Here is a 22,633-nt window from a genome sequence, read left to right as displayed (position 1 = left end):
TCACAGGTTTTAAACTCCAAGCTGTTGGTGTTGGGAGCCAAATGGGTCAAACCCCGGCTTCTCTAAGAACATCATAGATCTTTATCTTGCCCCTCAAGAACAGACGGAGGCATTAACAAAACAAAACTCATTTTAAAAGCAAACAAATCATCAAACCACAGCAGGATGACTGAAAAATGTGTTGCAGTTTCCAGGCACAGTAAATATTGTATGGCAATGCAAAACAAAAAACCAAAAAAAAAAAAAAAACCACCACCATTCTCATGTAATACTGTTGTTTTAGTCGATATGTTCTCTTTGAAAGATGTTATTTTATGAGCAAATATTACAACGATAGTAAATATTAAATAAACATAGTAAAAAGAGACTTCAGAAGCAGAGAATCTGATAAAGGATCGCCTGTATATTCTACAATTCTTTGACTAATCACTTTGAAAAACTAAGTTCACAAGCCTTTGGAAGTTGCATCAACTTGCTTAGTAGAATACTTAATTCCTTGTTCCAAGTATTTTATTACTTTTTGTGTAAGTAAAAACATGTAACAGGCTTATACAACACACATAAAATAACCCAGGTTTCCACCCGTACAGCTGGTTTATGAACATACAGCTGGTTTATAACAATCAAATGAGACAAAGAAACGAAGGAGGAAAAAATGGAGTAAAAATCTAAGAAAAATATAATGCCTCCCACTTGTGGTCCACTGTGCCACATTTAATGAAAGGGTGGGGGAAGAAGAGGGGAGGGAGGGAGGGAGGGAGGGAGGGAGGGAGGGAGAATGTATGTACAGTGGGTGCTTGGGTTGCGAATGTGATCCGTGCGGGAGGCATGTTCGCAACCCACAGCGCAGCATCTGCGCACGCGTGGGTCATGATTTGGCCCTTCTGTGCATGCGCAAAGCACAATTTAGCACTTCTGCACATGCGCGAGCGCCAAAACCCGGAAGTAATCCATTCCGGTATTTCCAGGTTTGGCGCGGTGTGCAACCCGAAAAAGCACAATCTGAAGCATCTGTAACCCAAGGTATGACTGTAATCTGGGGCAAACGGAAAGGAGCAGTTTGATATATATAGTAGAAAGTAAGTTTTCCAGTTTTTTAATATTATTATTATTACTATTTTATAAACTATGCCTTAGTGGCAAAATTATTTCAAAACTTCATTGAATAAAGGAAAACAGACTGAACAACTAGTGATAGGTGAAGCACACATTCTCCAGCTCAATTTAGAACTGGACTTGACAAAATTAAGCAATTTTCATATTTCATTCATATGAAAAATCTCATCTATTTCTGAGATCAATTATGCATTCATGTGTGGTCCTACCAAGTACGCAATGCCACGGTGAGTGTGATGGAACAATTCCACCCTCATTTTATCTGGCTGCTTTGGCAAAGTTTTCTGCCAAGCAACAGAATGTGCAAGGGGGTCCCCACCCCGGTTCCTGGTATGTGGGGGTCAGTGCTGGAGGTAGACCTGCCTGCTGTCTCTGTCAGGGAAGGGAAGGGAAAAGGAAAGGAAAGGCCAGGCAAGTACAGGTGGATGAACAAATTAAAAACTGCTGATATTTATATCAGGATTTGGCCAAAACCAATATAATGAGACCAAATTTAAAGATTTTTTTCTATTGATTAGAAGCTTTTAACTGTTCCCCTCCCCCAGAAGTTTTAATTGTATTGTTTTAGTGTTTATATGTTTTCCCTGGTTCCTTTGGAAGAAGATTGTTATCATTTATTTATTATTTATTTATTAGATTTATATACCACACTTCATCACAAGATCTCAGTGTGGTTCACACAAGATGTGCGATATAAATATAATGAGACTGAAAGGAGATATGATAGCCATCTTCAAATATCTAAAGGGCTGTCACACGGAAGACGGAGCTTGTTTTCTCCTGCTCTGGAGGATAGGACTTGATCCAATGGATTCAAGTTCAAGAAAGGAGAATCCAACACAAAACTGGAAATAACTTTCTGTCGGTAAGAGCTGTTCGACAGTGGAACAGACTCCCATGAGAGGTGGTGGGCATCTGTTGAGATGCTTTCGTTCAGATTCCTGCATTGCAGGGGGTTCGACTAGATAACCCTTGGTGTACCTTCCAACTCTACCATTCTATGATTCTATAAGTAAATAAATCTGAGCTTGGGAGAGAAATGGGCAGTACAAAGCACAGAGGCTGTGAAAGGAACTAAACTAAGAAACCTGCTCTGTCCTCTGATACTCCTGAGCTTCATTAAGCCACACAGAGAACTAATGCAAAAAATATCTTTCCCCTCTTAGATGATGTCAGATATTATCAAACTCAATTCTGGTGGGTGGGTTAAACTTTGTAACAGTGACAAATAAGGCAGCTAGATGCATATATGAACTCTGGCAAACAAGACCCTCCTTAAAATTCCACTAAATGCATTAATACCTGCTTATGCAATTTATCTTTTCACACTCAGCTGCACAGAAGTATGTACAATTAAGCAAGAAAATTATAGTGGCAAGTTGCAGGAGACTGAGATTGCTTTCCCATCCCCGATAGGGAATGATTTAGGTCAATATTTTCTCCCTGTAAAAGGTCAGGCCTCACTTGCCATTGCCAACTGAGAAACCTTCCTGCTCCTCAAAGCAATGTCTGTGCCTTTTTATGGAAATCTCTCCAGTCACTAAGCTGCACCAGAAAACCTTTCATTCTCTTCAAGATTACTCGACAAATAAGGAAAATGACAAAAGCAACGATAAACATTTTAACAGTGTTTACATTATAAACCAGCCTTCGCTGCCCCAACAACTGAGCCCAGCCAAGCCATGACATCACTTTCTCATTCTTTTTTTCCAGTCCTCCCCAAGATAGCCCTGCTCCCAAGTAAGGATTCAGAAAAGCAAAAGCTATGGGATCAGAGCAGCCTAATTCTTTTGGAGAAATCACAATCCAACTTTGCCGTTAGATTTATGAGTTTCCCCAACCATAACTCTTACTCTTGCTGTTATCCTCAGAAGTACAACATGGGAGGGAAATGATCTAGCTGACTATATAAGTAAGAAAAGTGTATAGTTATGTGCACAAGACCATTTTTGACTGCTGTGATGCTAATCTGCTCTGATTAAGTTCCATCGGAGGTAGCTGTGTGCTCATGTGAAACAGTAAAGGTAAAGGGACCCCTGACTGTTAGGTCCAGTTGTGGACGACTCTGGGGTTGCGGTGCTCATCTCGCTTTATTGGCCAAGGGAGCCGGCGTACAGCTTCTGGGTCATGTGGCCAGCATGACTAAGCCGCTTCTGGCAAAGCAGAGCAGCGCAGCACACAGAAACACCATTTACCTTCCCGCCAGAGCGGTACCTATTTATCTACTTGCACTTTGACATGCTTTCGAACTGCTAGGTTGGCAGGAATATGAAACAGTAGCCAATAGCAATAGTACAAGACCAAGCAGTTATTACCACAGGCAGCAAAAAGCCAAGTTGTTTAGGCTTTTTACAGGAGCAACAGGACATCCTTCCTTCCAGCACTGGTACCTAAGCATGGGTATTTCTGTTTGGGGAGGGGACAAATACGACACTGTGTGTTTCTATAGCCAACAAGAAAATAATCACTACTAAAGCTTCCCTATATAAGGCTGCACATCTGAACCAGCTATTATCGCAAGATGTATTTGGTTGAAATTGAATGAAGGGAAGAGCTGGAATGTACTCAGTGCCCCTCAGTCACATGCCTATCTTCAATGAGGAAGGTCTTAAGTGGGGAGACTGTTCTACATATGTAGGCTCCTTCCCGAGGTTCTAAATCCTCACACCTCGAAGATGCTACCTGCTTCAGGGCTCCCAACACCACCACCACCATTAGTAGAGGGTACTAGGGCTGGACACCATTTTGTGCAACAAAATTTTGCCTGCTCATATGAGTGACTGCCTAAATACCACTAGTGTATTGGCTCCAGTGTGCTCCAGGTCTAGAAATTTTATGCAGTCAAGGAAAGGAGTATCTCTTCATTAATCTTTAGTGATTTCCACCATTAAGCTAAGTCTGAAATACTCCATACAACAGGTACACTTAATGGATATGTTGGTACAATGGTGTGAGGCATGCTTCACTGGGCATTGCACAGCATACTTTTATGTTTCCAGCTTACCACCCAGAGCCTGCCACTGTCTGCAGCGAAGCCCTGCAATACATTTGCCCAGTTTTGGACAGTGATCCTACTCTCAGCACAAGCCTTGGGCAGCAGGCTTAACTTTGCTTACTGCCTCCCAATGTGAAGCAGAGACTCACCAGAAACACCTAATGGGAAACACAAAGTGCTCAGCTGGTAAGAATTTCAGAACGGGAGGGTTCAGAATTCATTTTTGCTAAGTAAATTTGGCAAGTCTTCCTTTAATCCAGGTGTCATATAGACAAACCAGAAATTCCTTAGTACGGCTCCACATCCACTCTACCAATTTACCTGCCATCTTACCCTAGATTTTCTCCCAAGGTATCTTGTGGGACCATAATCTCCATAGGCAAGGAAACAGGATGAAGAGCAGACAGAGGACACCAACTTCCAGTCACCAGAGAAACAAAGTCACATCCCCTTTGCAAAGGGAATATGCTCCTCACATGCTCAGAAGCACTCAGCTCTAGCTATCAAATGTGCAAATTCACCCTCTATGACTGCACCATTAATTGTGGTAGAATAGACAGGTATTCTTTTGTCAAAAACACACAACCTTTCAAAACAACATTTACTATCATGTTAGATGTATGTTTCACACCCTTCACTATAATTAGTGCCTTTCTTGGGTGCAGGAAAATGAGTCTTGAAGAAGAAGAAGAAGAAGAAGAAGAAGAAGAAGAAGAAGAAGAAGAAGAAGAAGAAGAAGAATTTGGATTTGATATCCCACTTTAGAGAAAGTTAAGACAAATCATTAGGTTTTTTTAACGCTGCTTTTCCATGGAAAATCATGCCCAAAGCATGAGAAAAACAGCAACGTTTTAAGGTAATTTACTAATCAAAAGGTACGTCTTCAAATTTTGAGCAAAATAGTTATACAATTATGAGGCCAATCAAAACATCTTGTATTAATACATATACATTGCAGTTAAGCAACAAATCAAACCATTTTTACTAAGATCTAACAGGAATGTAAAACCAAAATCCAACTAGCAGCATAGGTATAGGTAGGACCAAGTACTATGGAGGCATAGTATCTAACATGCACCAGGTAGTCTTCAAAGCAGCCCATAATAAGCATGCATGATGAAGGTGAATCTGGCCTCAAGTGAGAGCAGATGCTCTAAGGTCTCTAGAAACATTTGTGACAATGGGTGGCTTTCTCCTCCTGGTTTTCTTAATCTACACCCATGTGCTGCTGTTGCAATAGTGGGGTTTCTTCAAACAAAAAGCTTGATGCCTGGACTAGGCAACCCAGCTACCAAATTCTAGGAGGTCAAATCCAATCTATTCCTGGTAACAGTTTGCTGTGGTTGTTCCTATAGATGTGTGCAGACTAATAATGGCCACAAATGAAATCACTCAAGTGTTTCACTGGTGTTCTAGTATGTGTGTCATTTAGTTAGTAGGTCAGGAGGAGGATAACAATTCTCTTCTTGTGCAGGCATTTGAGTCAACTGTTCTGCCAATTACTCTGCTGGCTGGCAGCTATGGAAAGAGTGCTGAAGTTCTGAACAATGACCACATTGGTTTTTCTTGAAAGAATGGGTTGCAAAGGAATCTTCTGAATAGCTGTCTGTCTAGTTTGACACTCTGGTGTACAAGATATAGTATTGGGGGACGGGAAATTGGGGAGGGCCCACTCCGGACCAGCAATATACTAAGGTGAAATTGTGTCACGCATCTATTAATTCAGTCTGATCCTTGGTTTTTTGCTTTTTTAAAACAAAAAAAAATTCCTTCCAGTAGCACCTTAAAGACCAACTAAGTTAGTTCTTGGTATGAGCTTTCGTGTGCATGCACACTTCTTCAGATACACTTTTTTAAATGAGACAAATACCCAAGCAGATATTTATTGAAAAGAATTATGCTACTATTTATGGGTGACTTTTACTGCTATACTAGCCTAGCCATTTTTCTTTTCTTTTCAACAAACTGCCACATTTGCTCACATTTGCTCACATTTGCTTGTTGATGCAAGCTTTGCTGGAAAAATCTATGTGACAAAACACATCTGCAGAAATCAGAGGAGCCAACAGCAATTTACTAAATAGGAATGAGAAGAGCTCCCAAACATTAGATTGCCAAAGGCTAACTAGAGGGCAAGACGGAGGACAGGGCCCAAACAAGTCTGAAACTAGTTCTGTGTACCCAGAGGTTTTTGCCTTGAGTGTTTCTCAGTTAGAAGTCCCCCGCCTCCAGCACTCTACCATGTTGCACCACCCCAAAAAAACTGATCTTGAAAGCAGGGAGCATTTCAAAAGCCAATTATGATGCAGCATAGGAGCTCTAGTAAAGTTTTTTGAAAAAAACTGAACAGGCACTATTGGTTGTACAAGCTTTTCATTTCAGGAGAAATAGGAAAGAAACATGCTATGAAGATATGACCTTCACACAGTATTACGTAAGCAGCTTCCTGCAGACGACACGGACACCATACTAAACCAACCAGCTTGGGAGCTGAGCACTTCTTGCGCACTCACAGCTCTCAGCTTAATTCTCCCCATGTGTAAAATGCCAGCACCTGGCCTCATTTCCTCGCAGGGATGTTGGGGAGTTTAATTAGGTAATTGCCATAAAGCTTTTGGCAGGAATGACAAACATCATTACAAGAGCAGGTGCAGAATGCTCAAGCATATCCACAGTATTCAGGCAGAACTGCCAGAGGCCAGGCCAAGGCACTCCACAGCATCATCCCACTGGTTTTAGAAGGTTTTTCTGAGTCCCACAACGCTGGCTGCCGCTTCTCTTGTTTACTCTCAGGAGAGTCTCCAGCCACCCAACTGCAAATGCTTCCCAGGTCTAGCTGGACCACATTAGCATAGGGTTTGTATATGGGACAAAGCTCCAATATTTAAGGCCTATTCATCAAACAATTTCCATCATGTATGTCAGAGAAACCTTTCAGGCCCTTGCCTGTGGGACTTTTCAGGGAGGGTAGCAAAGCATAGCTTTCTCTTTATCCAATGTCCCTCCTTTCCCAATAGCAGCAGAATACTTGAATGTACACTTTTGGGAAAAGCTGCAATACAGGATCTGCACCTCATTATATCTCAGAGGGCTCAGAGTAGTTCCCATAAATCAGTATAACTACATAACACTATCTAAACAGGAAATATTAGAGTTATGTGGACAAAGGGTCAAAGGGCTTGGCAATTCGGAGGGAGGAAAAAAATTGCTAAGGAGGGACACCAAAACAGCAAAGTGCTTTTTCAGTTGCGAAGCCCTAAAGAACTTGAAAGTTACAAGTGTTTACAGAGTAGAAAACTATGGCATGAAAATGTCCTGAGGGGTAGTCAAGGTAGTCTGTAGGAGAAGTCTTGTGGTATCTTAAAGACTAACAAAAATACTGATCAATTTGTTTGCAACATATTAAGAGATTCCTCTTCCGTTGTAAATGAACCAAGACTCTACAGCAAGGGTGGGGAACCTGTAACCCTACATTTGTTGTTGAACTCCAGCCGCCATCATCACTGATCATTGTCCATGCTGGCAAGAGTAGAAGTCCAACAATATCAAGAGGGTCACAGGTTTATCATTTGTACTTTAGTATGACAATGCATTCAATACCCTGGCCATGTTTGCACAGTCAGATCCTGACTTAATAAACTTGGATATGCATGGACTGCATGCACCTGTATACAGCCCCATTGCTGCTGCTTGCATTCTTCCGCATGCACAAGCAGGGAAACAAACCAGAAAGCCAGAGTTAGCCATAGCTTCCTGTCATGTGCAAACTGGAAACTATTGCTAATGGCTTCCAAGCATTGGCATGGAACATTTGGCAAACCAAATTTAACCCAGGATTGAAAGCTTTCTTTCAAACCCTGGCCAGTTTGGAAGCTGCTAATCAAAGTTTCCAGGAAGCTATGGTTGACTGCAACTTTCTGGTTTGCTTGACCCACTTCCACAGATGGAGATGTGATGCGGTAGCACAGGAGTTGTGTGTAGCTGCACACAGTTTGTGCCTATCTAGTTTCTCAAGTAAGGATTTGACTGGGGGGCTGCGGGAAGTGTGTTACAATTCGCTACACACGCCAGAGTCCAGCGTAACACATTAAGTGCGGAAGATAAAAGTTATGGGAAATGATAGACCAATCTGCAGTGATCAATAAAAGCTTAAGGCAGAACAACTAGGCTCTCTCACTTATGGGGCAGAATACAATTCTAGACAACATGCTGAGCATCTCAAAAATGTCTCCCACTTTATAGAGTAAAAAATTCTAGGTTTCATGCTGGTATCACATGACAGGCATTAAATCTGAGACTGCAATCCTATTGTCATAGACTGGTTGGATGCAGAGGAATGGTGGCTGGAATCCGCTGAGGAACCACCAACGGAAGAAGGCTCAGAGTTCAGGGTGTGGCGGTGGGACAACAATCAGTAGTCACAGGGAGAAGAGGGGAAAGACTGAGAAGGAGAAGCTGAAGGGGTAACAGGGCCTTGTAAGCTGGGAGTGTCTGTGGCAGACAGAAATCCAGAATCAGAGGTAAAAGCTGAAGCATGGAAGGAGGGAGTCAAGAGGCAGAGATGAGTCAGACTGGTGAAGAGTGGAGAATCACTGGTGTCTCTTGCTGCGACATCCCTGGTGACCATTAGTTTAGAAGCAAGAGATGCCTATAACTTTACAACAATCAAAACTCTCACAGTTAGTATTCAGTGCCTTTTCCTCTACAGCTGCCCTGGATGTACACAAATAAGCAACCGTATTTGCACACTAAAGGTGGCAAAGCACTTCAGTCATCATTATTTGCATCTTGTCTTCTACTTGAAAACTTCCCTAAGTAGCAAAATCCACTTTCTTCATTTTACAAGACTGCTGTTTTGTACTGAGAAGAGGGGAAGTTGCAATTTTGGAAAGTACCGAAATCGGTAACACCAGAAAGGAAGCTTTATGTTCAAGCTTTAAGAGAAGCTAAAAATTTAAAGAAAAATAGAAAATAAGGTTCAATTTATTCACACACTTTTCTACAGTCAACTTTTAAAAAAACCAATGCAGTCAAATAATGAAATCTATATTAAGCTGTGACCCTATCCCTTTCAGGTAATCATGGCTGCCTTAATTTTTGCACATCTGTCTGGGGCCTTCTTTCACCCAGAACAATATATTACTCTGATTTAGGATTAACTGTATATGAGATACATAAAGCAGTACCCATTTATTCAGAATATGGACTCTGAAATATAGGATGTGGACAGACACACACAACCATACCCACACCCTATAGCAGGGGTCAGCATACTTTTTTGGGAGGGGGCCAGTTCACTGTCCCCCAGACCTTGTGGTGGGCCGGACTGCATGCATGCACGTGGCGGAGGGGACTTCTCTCTCCCCCCCCTCTCCTCCCCCTGCCTACCTATGGTGCTGCCCGCGCAAGTGCGGGCTGGCTCCAGAGAGGCGCTGCGCTCTGCCAACCACGGCTCCTGTGCTTGCCCTTGCTTTCAGGCCGCTCATCCCTCTGCCGCCGCCAGCCTCTGCCGCTTGCAAGGGCAGGCACAGGAGCCGCGGCTGGCAGAGCACAGTGCAGTGTCTCTCCGGACCCAACCAGCCCTTTTGGCAAGGCGTTGCACTGCACTCTGCCAACTGCGGCTCCTGTGCCTGCTCTTGCGAGTGGCAGAGGCTGGCGGCGGCAGCAATGGCGAGACGAGCTGCCCCAAAGGGCTGGCTGGCTCTGGAGAGGCGCTGCCCAAAGTGGTACTCAGCCAGCTCAGCCCAGCCCCCTTCCTCCTCTACAAAGGGCGGGGAGAAGCCAGGGAGGAGGGAGGGAGGAGGCACTGCAGTGTGTGAGAGGGAGAGGGGGGGAAATGGCATCCCCCAAAAATGGTGCAGGAAAAAAATCAACGAACAGAATCCACACAATCCATGGACCATCCACGGACCAGATCCTGAGGGCTGGATCTGGCCCATGGACCATAGCTTGCCGCCCCCTGCCCTAAAGACTACGGCCATAGGCTCAAGACTACTGCCATAGGCTTCATGGTTAAGAATACTTAGCAATAGTTTGGTGGTGTGACGCTTAAAACTGACAAACTATAGTATAAAATGAACCAGCGAGCTAGAATTAGGAACCATATTTTGTGCTAACCATGGTATAACATCATATCTAAATTGACAAACTGCAGTTATGATTGTTCCTCCTCCTTAATGAATTACTGCACCTAGAGACTGAAGTGCTGAGCTGATGGAAAAAGAAAGCAGAGAAGCACTGTTTGCACTTGCATATTTTGGAAGCTCAAGCCATGCTTGGCACAAACCATGGCTTGGTATGTTATCTAAATGGATCCTTGCAGACTGTATCCAGATTCTCATGTCTCAGCTTAATAAGCTAAGATGTGTGTAAGCCTCTCACCCTATGTCACCCCTTCGCTTATTTGGGGGCTGCAATAAGCTGGGAAGTCTTCAGTTAAGCATAGCAATTAATTAACCACAGCTTCCCATTATGTCTGCACCAGGGAACTATGGTTAACAGGTTCAGAAATAGATAGGACATTAAACAGTTTGAAGTTGATTAAGATCCTAGCTTGTTCCAAACCTTGTAACCCTAGTTTTGTGATTGTGGTGGGAAACTATGGTTAACTGAAAATGTCTGGAATTAACTGCAGCACAATGGGAAGGGAAGGGTGCATGCACACAGACACCAGCTTAAGAAGCCAATATATGTTCATCCAAACCTAGCCATGGTGTTCTTCCCGGACTATCATTTGAAATGTTATATGATTTGCGTAACAAACCAGGAGCCAGGGATAACCATATCAACCTAGGAGTAGTCACAGGTCAGGCAGTAAAATTTGCTCATTCATATTGTAGAAAATACAGGAGCTAGGTCTCTCATTTGATATAAGACTTTTATCTCTTGCTGGTTACATCATGCCTCTTATTAGTTAGTCAGCAGATACCTGGGCCATACTCTATGCCAGTTTTAAACAACCTCATTTTAGATGGATTGCACAGCTCATAAAACTATCATGAGTTAGAGGTGAGGATGCAAGTTTATTTATTGCTTAGATTAAATGTGACACACACTATTGAGGAACTACATGTTGCTTACTGACAGATGAACAGATGAATTTAATCCTGATAGGTGAATTCAGAACACTTTCTGTAAATGCAAAGACCCGCCACGAATATTTAAGCCGGAAAAACCTGGCCAAACCAAAATGCATTGTATTATGGACCCTGTACATTATACCGTATTTTTCGCCCTATAGGACGCACTTTTTCCCCTCCAAAAATGAAGAGGAAATGTGTGTGCGTCCTATGGGGCGAATGCAGGCTTTCGCTGAAGCCTGGAGAGCGAGAGGGGTCAGTGCGCACCAACTCCGCTCGCTCTCCAGGCTTCAGGAGAGCCGCACCGCCAGCCCCACAAACTCAGAGGACAGCGGGAGGCGCAGCGCGCCTTTCCCGCTGTCCCCCGACTTGGTTAGAAGGCTGGCGGGGGGGGGGGGAGAAGCCTGCTCCTCCCCGTCGCCAGCCCCGCAAACTCAGGGGACAGTGGGTGGTGCAGCGCGCCTTTCCCGCTGTCCCCCGACTTGGTTAGAAGGCTGGCGGGGGGCTTTCCCCTCCTCCAGCCCCGCAAGCTCCCAGAGCGATGCCAAAGCTGCACGCAGCTTTGGCATGGCTCTGGGTCCCGTTCTGGGGGCTGGGGGAGGGGGAAGCTCAGGCTTCCCCCTTCTCCAGCCCCACAAGCTCCCAGAGCGATGCCAAAGCTGCACGCAGCTTCGGCATCGCTCTGGGTCCTGTTCTGGGGGCTGGCGTCGGGGGAAGCCCGCGCTTCCCCCGCCCCAGCCCCGCGCCTGGAAGGGGGAAATAAATTTTTTCCCCTTTAATTCCTCCCCCCCCCAAATCTAGGTGCGTCCTATGGGCCAGTGCGTCCTATAGGGCGAAAAATACGATAATTATGTAGTAGTTGAATAACTCCAAACATCCTCAGAGCACTCAGTCAATTGCCAGCCTTGGGATATACAGTGGTGCCTCGCAAGACGAAATTAATTCGTTCCGCGAGTTTTGACGTCTTGCGATTTTTTTCGTCTTGTGAAGCACGGTGTCGGGAAAGTTTTGGAAAAGCTTCAAAAATCACCAAAGTCTTTAAAAACCTCAAAAAAGGCTACCACAACTGTAGCCTCGAAGTCAAGTCGCAACTGTATTAACGGTGTTAAGAAAAAGGAAACAAACTTGCAAGACGTTTCCGTCTTGTGAAGCAAGCCCATAGGGAAAATCGTCTTGCGAAGCAGCTCAAAAAACAAAAAACCCTTTCGTCTTGCGGGTTTTTTGTCTTGCAAGGCATTCGTCTTGCGAGGTACCACTGTAGGTCAGTGATACTTGTTTTATATTAAATAAATATATGCAGAAAAAGATGGGTGGATGTGCTGAAAGAGCTAGCACTCAAACTTCAGTAATGGACTAGTTAGCAAGAGCCACGATGGTCCAGAAAAAATATTGTTTAACTGATCTGGGAGACCTGGGTTCAAATTCTGCCTGACCCATGTAGAAGTGCCTTCTACAGTCCACTTTCAACTCTCAGTTCAACAGGCACAAAATGGGGCAGTGATTTTCTGCAGTGTTTGCAGAGAAGTCTTTAAAGTGATATAATAAATGGTGCATCCAAGAAAGGCTAAAGGAGTAAGACAGGGATGCATTGGTAGAGCTTTAGGTGGTCTGCAGTAGATCCTGCCAGGGTTTTGAACTTCCAGCTGCTTAACGATAACTATCACAAAGTAAACTTTTTCCACTTAAATTAGGAGGTTGAAATTTAATTTTATTTAATTTTTAGAAGTGGGCTATTTTTTTGAAAGGATAGTGAACTCAGTTCAGTTCTGGTACAAAAAATGAAATTCCTAGGCTCAGAAAGCACTCAGAATTTCCCTGCTCATTATTTTTTAACGTGTGTCTTTTGTACCTGGCTAGTAAATCTTGGGGTTCTAATAAAACACACACACACACACGATTCAACAAGCCTGAAGACTACTCACCCTTGTTGTAAGTGTCATGACTCCTGTGGATACATCTTGGTGGGACTGGTCAGAGGGACTGGACAAGGGCAGGGAACTTGAGGAATCCGTGGGATTGGCCCAGAGGGTTGGGGAATGCCAGTCTGGACCCAGTGGAGTGGCCTGGCAGACTGTCAAAAGAAAATCCCACCTCCGTGCCACTGGACACCCCAAGGGACACCCTGAAATTCTTTCCCCTGTCATCCTCATACTTGGGTACATGCATAATGTAGTATGAAGTGCGTAAAGGCAATTTGATTTGCCTGTGCCCATATTCTTGACCTTTCACTCACTGTTAACTTAGGAATAAGCTGTGTTAGATGCAAAAGTGCATCCAAATATGCAGAGGATGCAAGTTGATGTGTTCAAACATCAGGAAATATCCATTCCGCCCACCCACATTTGAACAGGAGGATGTCAAAATATTGAAAACCTTGAGGCATAGCAACAACCTAAGCAAAGAACGGGATGTTGTAGTAATGCTTTTGTGGAAGGATAGTTTGTGTTAACTTTTGACAATGGCAGAAAGCACATTGTTTAAAAACACATTGCAGGGGGTGGAGAGAATAGGAATTTTGAAATGCATGGGGCTCTCTCTTGCTTCCTCAACGCATGCAATGTCATAATTTGAGAGGTTTCACAGTTCAAAGACAGAGACCATGCCCTGCATGCAGAAGTCACAGGTTCAATTCAAGACACCTCCAGTCAGAACAGATGTACTAATGTAGATGTTATTATTATTATTATTATTATTATTATTATTATTATTATTATTATTAAACAAAACATTTCATACCTTGGCATATAAGATCTCTCATCAGTATTGACAGCACCTGCTAGAGGTCTTCCCAATCTCCCTCCAAGGGACTAAAAAAGAAAAGAAAACTGCAGTTAATTACTTTTAACCAATTTAAAAACAGAATAAGCAAGACCAATTCTTATTTTACAGGGTTTGTCTGCCAAGCCTTACTCAACAGACTTTAAAGACACTTCTCTCTTCTCCCCATTCAATGAAGTAATGCTTCCCAGTGCACATGATTTCAGAGAGATGAATTCATCTATTAACAAGTCAGGCTATCTGGAACATTTCAAGTGAATGTAAATTTTGGAATCTCGCATTTGTGTGACCTTATAAAACCCAGCAAACAAAAGTTTACAAAAGTCTGAAGTAATACAAACTGAATCGACAAGATTCAAAAGGGCAATACCACTATATAATTTCGTGACAAAATGCCTCTGTGTGCCCTGAACATGAACTACGATCATCAGAATATTTGCAGGCTCAACATTCTCCAGCCTATAAAATTGTGGTACCCAACGCCCAAGTCTAGTTTTCTCCTCACAAACACATCACACTTCCTAAGTTCATGAAGCAAAATAATGGCATAGTTAGCTTAAACAATTTAATGCTAACCATAGGAGCCTCCCACTGTACATTCTTACATTATATTATGCTAACTGCTGAACAACCCAGCATTGTCTAAAAACTGCCGTGCTAAACTGAATGGCTAGTACTAGAAAAGAGAACTTTTGCATGAGCAGTTTGATGAATTTTCTATTAATTCCCTAAGCATTTTTGAAGCATTTGTACTTTTACGTTATCTACTGTTGCTTTGTGGGGACCCACAAGGGCTATAGAAAATATTATGACACTCAATCACTAGTTTGCTCCCCCCTCCCCTAGAAAAACTAGCTATTAACACACACAACCTAAAGAAAAAGCCAATAGAGGACTCATACAAAAGAAAAATTTCCTGAGGCTCTACAACAGCTCAATGCAACTTCTCATTAAAGCAAAGCTACAGTACTGTACAAGCTTGCAGTCACATGCCTTTACATGGAATACCCTGCTTACACAAAGGATATACTACGTAGTTATTTCTGTTGAGGGGACATAAGGTACCAAGCAGTCACTTTTATACAAATTCCCTTGTGATGCTTAGAATTACATCAGTGTGGTTCATGCAGTACCGTCCCACAGTTTCACTAATACTTAAATAGCTTCACTAATGTTTAAAAGTCTTTTTGGAGTCAAAGGGGACACAGCTGTGTCATTTATTGCCACGTTCTTTTTTCTTGGTCTATAGCCTTTGCTTCCAGCTTTCTTCAACAGTTATCTCAGTTGCAAAATATATCTTTATTGTAGTCTGTGCATTATAAGTGAAGTCTTGCGAGAAAGATTTCTCTCCAGACAATTGGCTAATTATTTGCTTGCTTCAAAAACCACCTCCCATTTTAAAAGCAACGGATCGTATTCTCCTGCGCAGAGACAAAGAGGTAACTAGTGTTTTAGCATTCTTTCTTAGTCCACGAGATCACTGAAGCGCTTATGAGCTAAAATTAGTAGGTTTTACACACAGCCTGAAAGCCAGCACAGAATGTCTCCATTGAGAGATGACAGCCCATTAGAGGGACTGTGAAGGGCCTGGCTTCAGGCCCAAGGGAGTCTTTCAGGGACAAGGTTGGGGAAGAGAGAGATCATCCCAAGTGGGCTTTTGTCTCAGGCAGCCACAGGCCAGCTGGCTTTGTCCTGGGCAAAACAGGAAGGACTACAGACCACTCACCAGAACGTGTTCTATTGAAAATACAACAATTCCTTCTCTGGGCAATTTCTGGAGTTGAATGTGGCACTTCCAAAAGCAGGCCAGGCCCTAAAGGTTACCTGAATATATAAGCACAAAGACCATGTCCCTGTTCTATCTGCTCAGTGTTAGCTGTGAAACACTTAACAGTGTGTGGGGTGCCATACAAATATGGCATGGCCACAGAACAAGAGAAGGTGACAAGAGATGAAACAGACGGTGTTTGGATAATCAGTCATATGGAGTATTACAGTAAGCACGGGGGGCAGGTTTGATTATCACTCCCTGTCCTGTTTTCCATGTCTCCCTCTCTGCTATTACTTGTGAGAAGAAGGAAGGGCTTTGTCACCTTTGGTAAAGCATAACAGCCTTGCCTCAAAATTTGCTGACTTCACCTTGCTAGCAATTCCAGTGTGCAGGTCAGCCTGGTGCCATTCATTCTGCTCAGATAAGCAGCAAATGTTTGTCACTAGCAAAAATGTAAGGCACAGAATAATTGCATTTCACAGTGCCAATGGGCTCCTCGGTTACCTAAGGATACAGTCTAGAAGAGCTCCTTTGGGGAAGGGGGAAGAAGAAGCAGCAGCAGCTATGCTTTGTATTGCATTTTGCAACAAATTCCATCAAGCTTGTTTGACTCTAAGGGAGTCCATCCTTCACACACACACACACACACACACACACACACACCCTACCATCAGAAACCAAGTTACTCTTGTGCAGAGACTACTATGTACGCAGAAGAAAGGGGAATCGGTACTTAGCAATAAGACACACTATCTCACCACATCCAACAAATCAATGTACTTAAAAAGGATCCTTCTTTGGTATGTTTTCTATTTTTGAAATAGAATTAAATTCCAAGTATACAAGGCATGGCCAAGAGCTACACATAAGCATCATTCCATGTACTCAGGCTGTAAGCCAATGGCCTAAAATATGCACGTCCCACTGAAAGAAACAGCTTGGGAACAGCGGTGCCTTGACTGTAAAAATCCTGGGTAGACCAAGGTTTGCCACTACATTAAACATAAGCTAAAACTATTATGTACTATTACAACTATAATGTACACCGAGGTCATTAGTGGAGAAACCCTCATTTGAAGGTCTAATAATGTCAACTAGACAGCCAGTGTGGTTCAAGTGTCAGACTAAGACCTGGAAGACCAAGATTCAAATCCTCATTCATCCACAAAGCTCAATGGGTGACTTTGGGCCAGGCTCCATCCCTCAGCCCAACCTATTTCAGAGGGCTGTAGTTAGGAGAATATACTGGAGAAAGTGGGGAAATTTGTATGCCATGAATTCTTTGGAGGACGGGTGATATACAAAATGTAGTAGAAAAACAGACTACAGTGGTATCTTGGTTTACAAACTTAATCTGTTCCAAAAGTCCATTCTTAAACCAAAGCGTCCTTAAACCAAGGCGTGCTTTCCCATAGCAGCAGGGGACTCAATTTACAAATGGAACACACTCAACAGGAAGCGGAACATGTTCTTATTCCAAGGCAAAGTTCACAAACCAAAACACCTACTTCCCGGTTTGCAGCGTTCTTAATCCAAGTTGTTCATAAACTAAGCTGTTCTTACACCAAGGTACCACTGTAATGGTATTGAAAAGTCTCTTTTTCCTTCAGGAATCTTGACATATTTATTTCAAGGCTTTCCTTGGGTTTGCTATTTTGGTTGTTTATAAAGTGTGAGAGAAAGGCAGCTCAGATTCCTGCAAAATTTGAAAAGGGTGATTCAGGTGCTCGAAGCCATAGTAAGTCAGGTAGAAGAGACGATATATGAAAACATTTTGCCTGCATTTTACCTGCTCTATGTAGCTCTCAAAATTTGGTAGGAAATATTTTGAACCTCTTTACAAAGTGTGGGAGCTGATGGATAAACAGCTCTACAAAACTTTTGAAGGCTGCAAGGCCTAGTGTCCCCTCTCTCTTACAGTACAGTGGTGCCTCGCAAGACGAAATTAATTCGTTCCGCAAGTTTTTTCTTCTTGCGAGTTTTTCGTCTTGCGATGCACGGTTTCCCATAGGAATGCATTGAAAATCAATTAATGCGTTCCTATGGAAACCGACTTCAGACCAGGTCCGGGGACAATCTGTCCCCCGACCTCTTCTGAAGGCTGGGGGGGCGAAAGTCTTTGCTCCCCCCCCCCCAAGGCAGCATTTTGTCAAGGCATCCCCCAAGGCATCGCTGTCCGGGGCGATTTAAAAGCCCTCCCGGGAAGGCAGCCAGGGGGGACAAAGATTTTCGCCCCCCGCCAGCCTTCAGAAGAGGTCCAGGACCTCTTCTGAAGGCTGGCGGGGGGCGAAAATCTTTGTCCCCCCTGCCTGCCTGCCTTTAAAAGCCCTCCCGGGAGAGCGGAGAAACGCAGCGCGTTTCTCTTTAAAAGCCCCGGGATGGCTTTTAAAGGCAGGCAGGCAGGGGGGACAAAGATTTTCGCCCCCCGCCAGCCTTCAGAAGGCTGGGGGGGGGCGAAAGTCTTTGCTCCCCCCCCCCACGGCAGCATTTTAAAATCGCCCCGGACAGCGGAGGACTTCTCCGCTGTCCGGGGCGATTTAAAAGCCCTCCCGGGAAGGCAGCCAGGGGGGACAAAGATTTTCGCCCCCCGCCAGCCTTCCCCTCTTTTGAAGCAAGGGGCGGAGGGGAGAAGATCGCTTCTCCCCTTTGCCGCCCCTTGCTTCAAAAGGGGTCCGGGGGGAGAGAGAGGAAGGCGCGCGCCTTTCCCTCTGTCCCCTCTTTTGAAGCAAGGGGCGGCAACGGGGAGAAGATCGCTTCTCCCCTTTGCCGCCCCTTGCTTCAAAAGGGGTCCGGGGGGAGAGAGAGGAAGGCGCGCGCCTTTCCCTCTGTCCCCTCTTTTGAAGCAAGGGGCGGCAACGGGGAGAAGATCGCTTCTCCGCGTTGCCGCCCCTTGCTTCAAAAGAGGTCCGGGGAGAAAGGGGAAGACGCCAGCGTTTTAAAAAACCTCGGGACAGCGGGGGACTTCTCCGCTGTCCGGGGCGAATTTAAAATGCTGGCGGGCGGCAGCGAAGCCTTCGCTGCCGCCCGCCAGCATTTTAAAAAACCTCGGGACAAAGGAGAAGTCCTCCGCTGTCCCGGGGTTTTTAAAAAACCTCTCCGCCCCCGCCAAGCTTCAGAGCAGCCTTGCGAAGCCTGGCGGCGGGAGGAGGTCCGATGACAGTGGGCAAGACGCCCTGTCCCGGAGATTTCCCTATGGGCTTTCGTCTTGCGAAGGAAGCCCATAGGGAAATTCGTTTTGCGAAGCGTCTCCAAAACGGAAAAACATTTCGTCTAGCGGGTTTTCCGTCTTGCGAGGCGTTCGTCTTGCGGGGTACCACTGTACTGGATGCAATAAAAAGTACATTTATATTAAAATTAAGTGTTTGGGGGTTTAGCAAAGTGATTTTAGGCAGCAAAACAATAGGGCAAATAAGCTTGCAAAAAAGATAACAAAAAGGAAAAAAATTCAGTTTCTACCAGTGTTTTCCTCAGCAGTTCAGAGAACATAGCATAGTCCTGTCGAATTAACAATTGAAACTCTTTTACACAGCACAGCCTTACTGTGCACCGAAGTCTCATGTGACAATCCAAACTGTCTAATGCAGGGATGGGGGGGGCCTTTGGGGCTCCAGTTATTACTGGCCTCCTGCTACCTCCTGCCAGGATGGTCAAGGATGATGAGAGCTGTGGTCCAACAACACGTGGAAATTCACAAGTTCTCCATACCTGGTTTAACAGATGGCAGGCCTAGTGCTTTGAAGGCCAAACTAGAAGCTACGGCACCAGTTCAATGTGTCTAAAACATGGAACCATCCCAGCAATATAGAAAAAGTGGGCCTGGCGGTCCAATATTAACAGCAAAAGGTGTGAGACTAGCTGATGAGTGTAGAATCCTCCTTGCTAGCAACCAACCTCACCAACGTCACCCCAGCACCCCAAACACCGAAAAGCAATGTTTCCTTAGCTGAACTCATGTACTGAAGCTACCTTAGCTAGGTGAAAACATTTGGGAAGGGATGAGATGAATTGCGGGGAGGTAAGGAGGTGTGCAGGAAGGACTGGGGAATAAAACCAGAAGTTCCGTATTTGTCTATGCGGTTCACATTTGAAAACACTGGCCTGCTGCCATTATGTCCAGTTTTGCCTTGTGTCAACAAAGTAGCTTGGCATTTGCCATAGTAGTAGTAGTAGTAGTAATAATAATAATAATAATAATAATAATAATAATAATAATAATAATAATAATTTGTTATTTCTACCCCACCCATCTAATAATAATAATAATAATAATAATTTGTTATTTCTACCCCACCCATCTGGCTGGGTTCCCCCAGCCATTAACAAGACTCAAGTGACTATTTTATTGTTGGGCTGTTTAAAGAGATCATTTTACTGCATATTTTAATCATGGACGTCTATATTTTAATGTTTCAATGGGATTGTTTTGTTGTGCATTGTAATAATTGGTTTTTTATGTTTTATTCATCACTCAGATGCCATCTTGGCATTAAGCAGTATTTTTCATTTAATTTCATTTTCAGGCATTCCTATCAAGGTAGAAATATCCAGATTTCACTCTACCAAGGCACCAATTCACAGATCATCCTTCAAGCGGGATTCTAAACGTTTCGCTGCCAGTGTGAAGTTATTCAATCCATTTGCTTAAAAGATCTGCAGGTGTTATTTTCCTTTCACTATCATTTTCTGGCCATTTTACCAAGCTCAGAGTAACAGAAATAAATTTAGATTATGGGGTAAGTGTTAGTACTGTCTTACAGGGCAACATCTCCCTGCGAATTCCATTCCAAAATAAAAGTATAGTGCATCAGCTTTCTCCTTTAAGACACATGCGAGTGACAAAGGGAAGAAGAATCAGGCCCCCACATGTATTTTAAAGAGGGAAACAGCAACTATTCTCTCTTCCCACGCATCATTGCAAGATTAAAGCCTAAATGGATTGCCGGCTCCTCCTCTGCTATTCAGTTATTCTGGGCCCAAAGAGGAGGATGCATCCGTTCTCTGCCTCTTTTAATATGTACGTTTACCCCAGCAGTCAGACAGCTCTCTTTCTTTACAATCATCTGCCCTTCTAGAGTAGAATCATCATGTTTTCCCTTCTATCAGATGTTGCACTTCTTTAAGCCTCCCCTAGTTGTGCTTGCTCCTTTAATATGCCTTGGTTCTGCTTTAGCATGATTCAAAGACCAAGTTCGCAATGATGGAGATAGACAGAGAGATATCACAAGGTTAGTTTGCAAACCGTTTACATAAAGGACTATACATATACACTTTACTGGGCAAGTGTAACTATGCTTTACATTTACCACATTTTTTGCTCTATAAGACTCACCTTTTCCCTCCTAAAAAGTAAGGGGAAATGTGTGTGCATCTTATGGAGTGAATGCAGGCTGCGCAGCTATCCCAGAAGCCAGAACAGCAAGAGGGATTGCTGCTTTCACTGTGCAGCGATCCCTCTTGCTGTTCTGGCTTCTGAGATTCAGAATATTTTTTTCTTGTTTTCCTCCTCCAAAAACTAGGTGCGTCTTGTGGTCTGGTGCGTCTTATAGAGCGAAAAATACGGTACATTTTAACTCTATTTGCTTCTTTTCCTAGTGAAGGTAGAAAATCCCAAGCAGCGGAGCAAAAAACACATTTAAAGCCCACCATAATGGAGAGCAAAGTGCTGAAGTCCACCCTACCACACCACTACAGGAATATCCACCATGAACCACAGGTGTCATGCAACAATGGGAAATAATAAGAATGAACAGAGACAGGTCACTGCCCATTCTGGCAGAAAGTTGCTCCCACCTTAGGGAGAGGAGAGAATGCAGAGATAGACATGACAGCCCAATTAACACTGCCTGCAATGTATGCAATGATGCACAGATGAGGATAAAAGGTAATTCTCACCTTATTACTTCTGAGGAGCAAAGTGCTTCTTTAAGAAGATAGAATACAATAGAATTTGTTTTGTATTTTATCTCTTGACAAGGGGTGGGATTAGACATTACAAAAGACACGTGACTGTTATGAAACAGAGCAAAATCATCTAGCCCCAGCCTCTATTGACGTTGCAAATTGATAAGATACAGTTTTATGTTGTGTGCTTTGGAGTTGCTCTGAAGTTCAAACTTGCTGGGCTCACATTTCACAAACAGCAATAGATTTGAGATCTGGTGTCCTAATGTTGCTAAGTATGTATATGCCTAAGAAAGAATGCAAAAGCAGTCATGATAGTACTTGATTTATATTTTGGGGTGGGGAGGGGTGTAGATCTACAATTCCTACCATTGAAAAAGGTTATTTAGGGCGTTGGAAATAGCCCAAATGGACAAACAGATGAAATGGTCCAATTACACAAACAATTTCTCTCCTTCCCCCCCAAAAGCAACTTTTGGTTAGGTATTTGAATTATTATTTTCATTGGGAATACTTAGACATTTATGCATTTGAACATTTGTGGCTGAGAGGGGTTCGAAGCAATTTGTTTAGCACTCTGTCCACAAATTCCCACAGCCTCTCTCTCTCTCTCTCCATATATGACTGCACTCTGAACGTCCCTTTCCTTGGTCCATTTCAAGGGGTGCCATTTATAGAGGCAGGGGGGAAAGCGCAGAGGTGTCACTTCATCATTTTGCTTAAAAGACATTACAGGGGCCACATATGGAGGGCAAGTGTATTTTGTGTATCTCTAATTTCACCCTAGATGTGCATGCTGAGTAAATGCATTTGCTGTGCAAGATACTGTCAGTTCACAAAATTAACACTTAACAGAGGGATTAGCAATATGCCACAATAATATTGCCATACAAGTAAAGGCCAAAAGCCACTTCTTGGTAAAGTTTACTGTTATTACTACTATTATTTCACTCAGAATTTGCCAGGAACAGGACCTAGCTAAAAGGCTATTCT

General features: G+C 43.6%; 1 protein-coding gene across 3 annotated transcripts in view; it reads right to left on the bottom strand.

Moving 5' to 3' along the window:
* Window positions 1-22,633, bottom strand: part of RAP1A (RAP1A, member of RAS oncogene family) — a 93,188-nt gene that overhangs the window by 25,241 nt on the left and 45,314 nt on the right. For all 3 annotated transcript variants that reach the window (XM_077929058.1, XM_077929059.1, XM_077929060.1), the window contains exon 2: window positions 13,927-13,997. The gene's annotated coding sequence lies outside the window, so the exon portion shown is untranslated. The remainder of the gene's footprint in view (window positions 1-13,926; window positions 13,998-22,633) is intronic.

This window comes from Podarcis muralis, chromosome 5 (genome assembly GCF_964188315.1).
Source record: "Podarcis muralis chromosome 5, rPodMur119.hap1.1, whole genome shotgun sequence".
Lineage (NCBI taxonomy): Eukaryota > Metazoa > Chordata > Lepidosauria > Squamata > Lacertidae > Podarcis > Podarcis muralis.
This window is presented reverse-complemented; position numbering and strand designations above follow the sequence as displayed.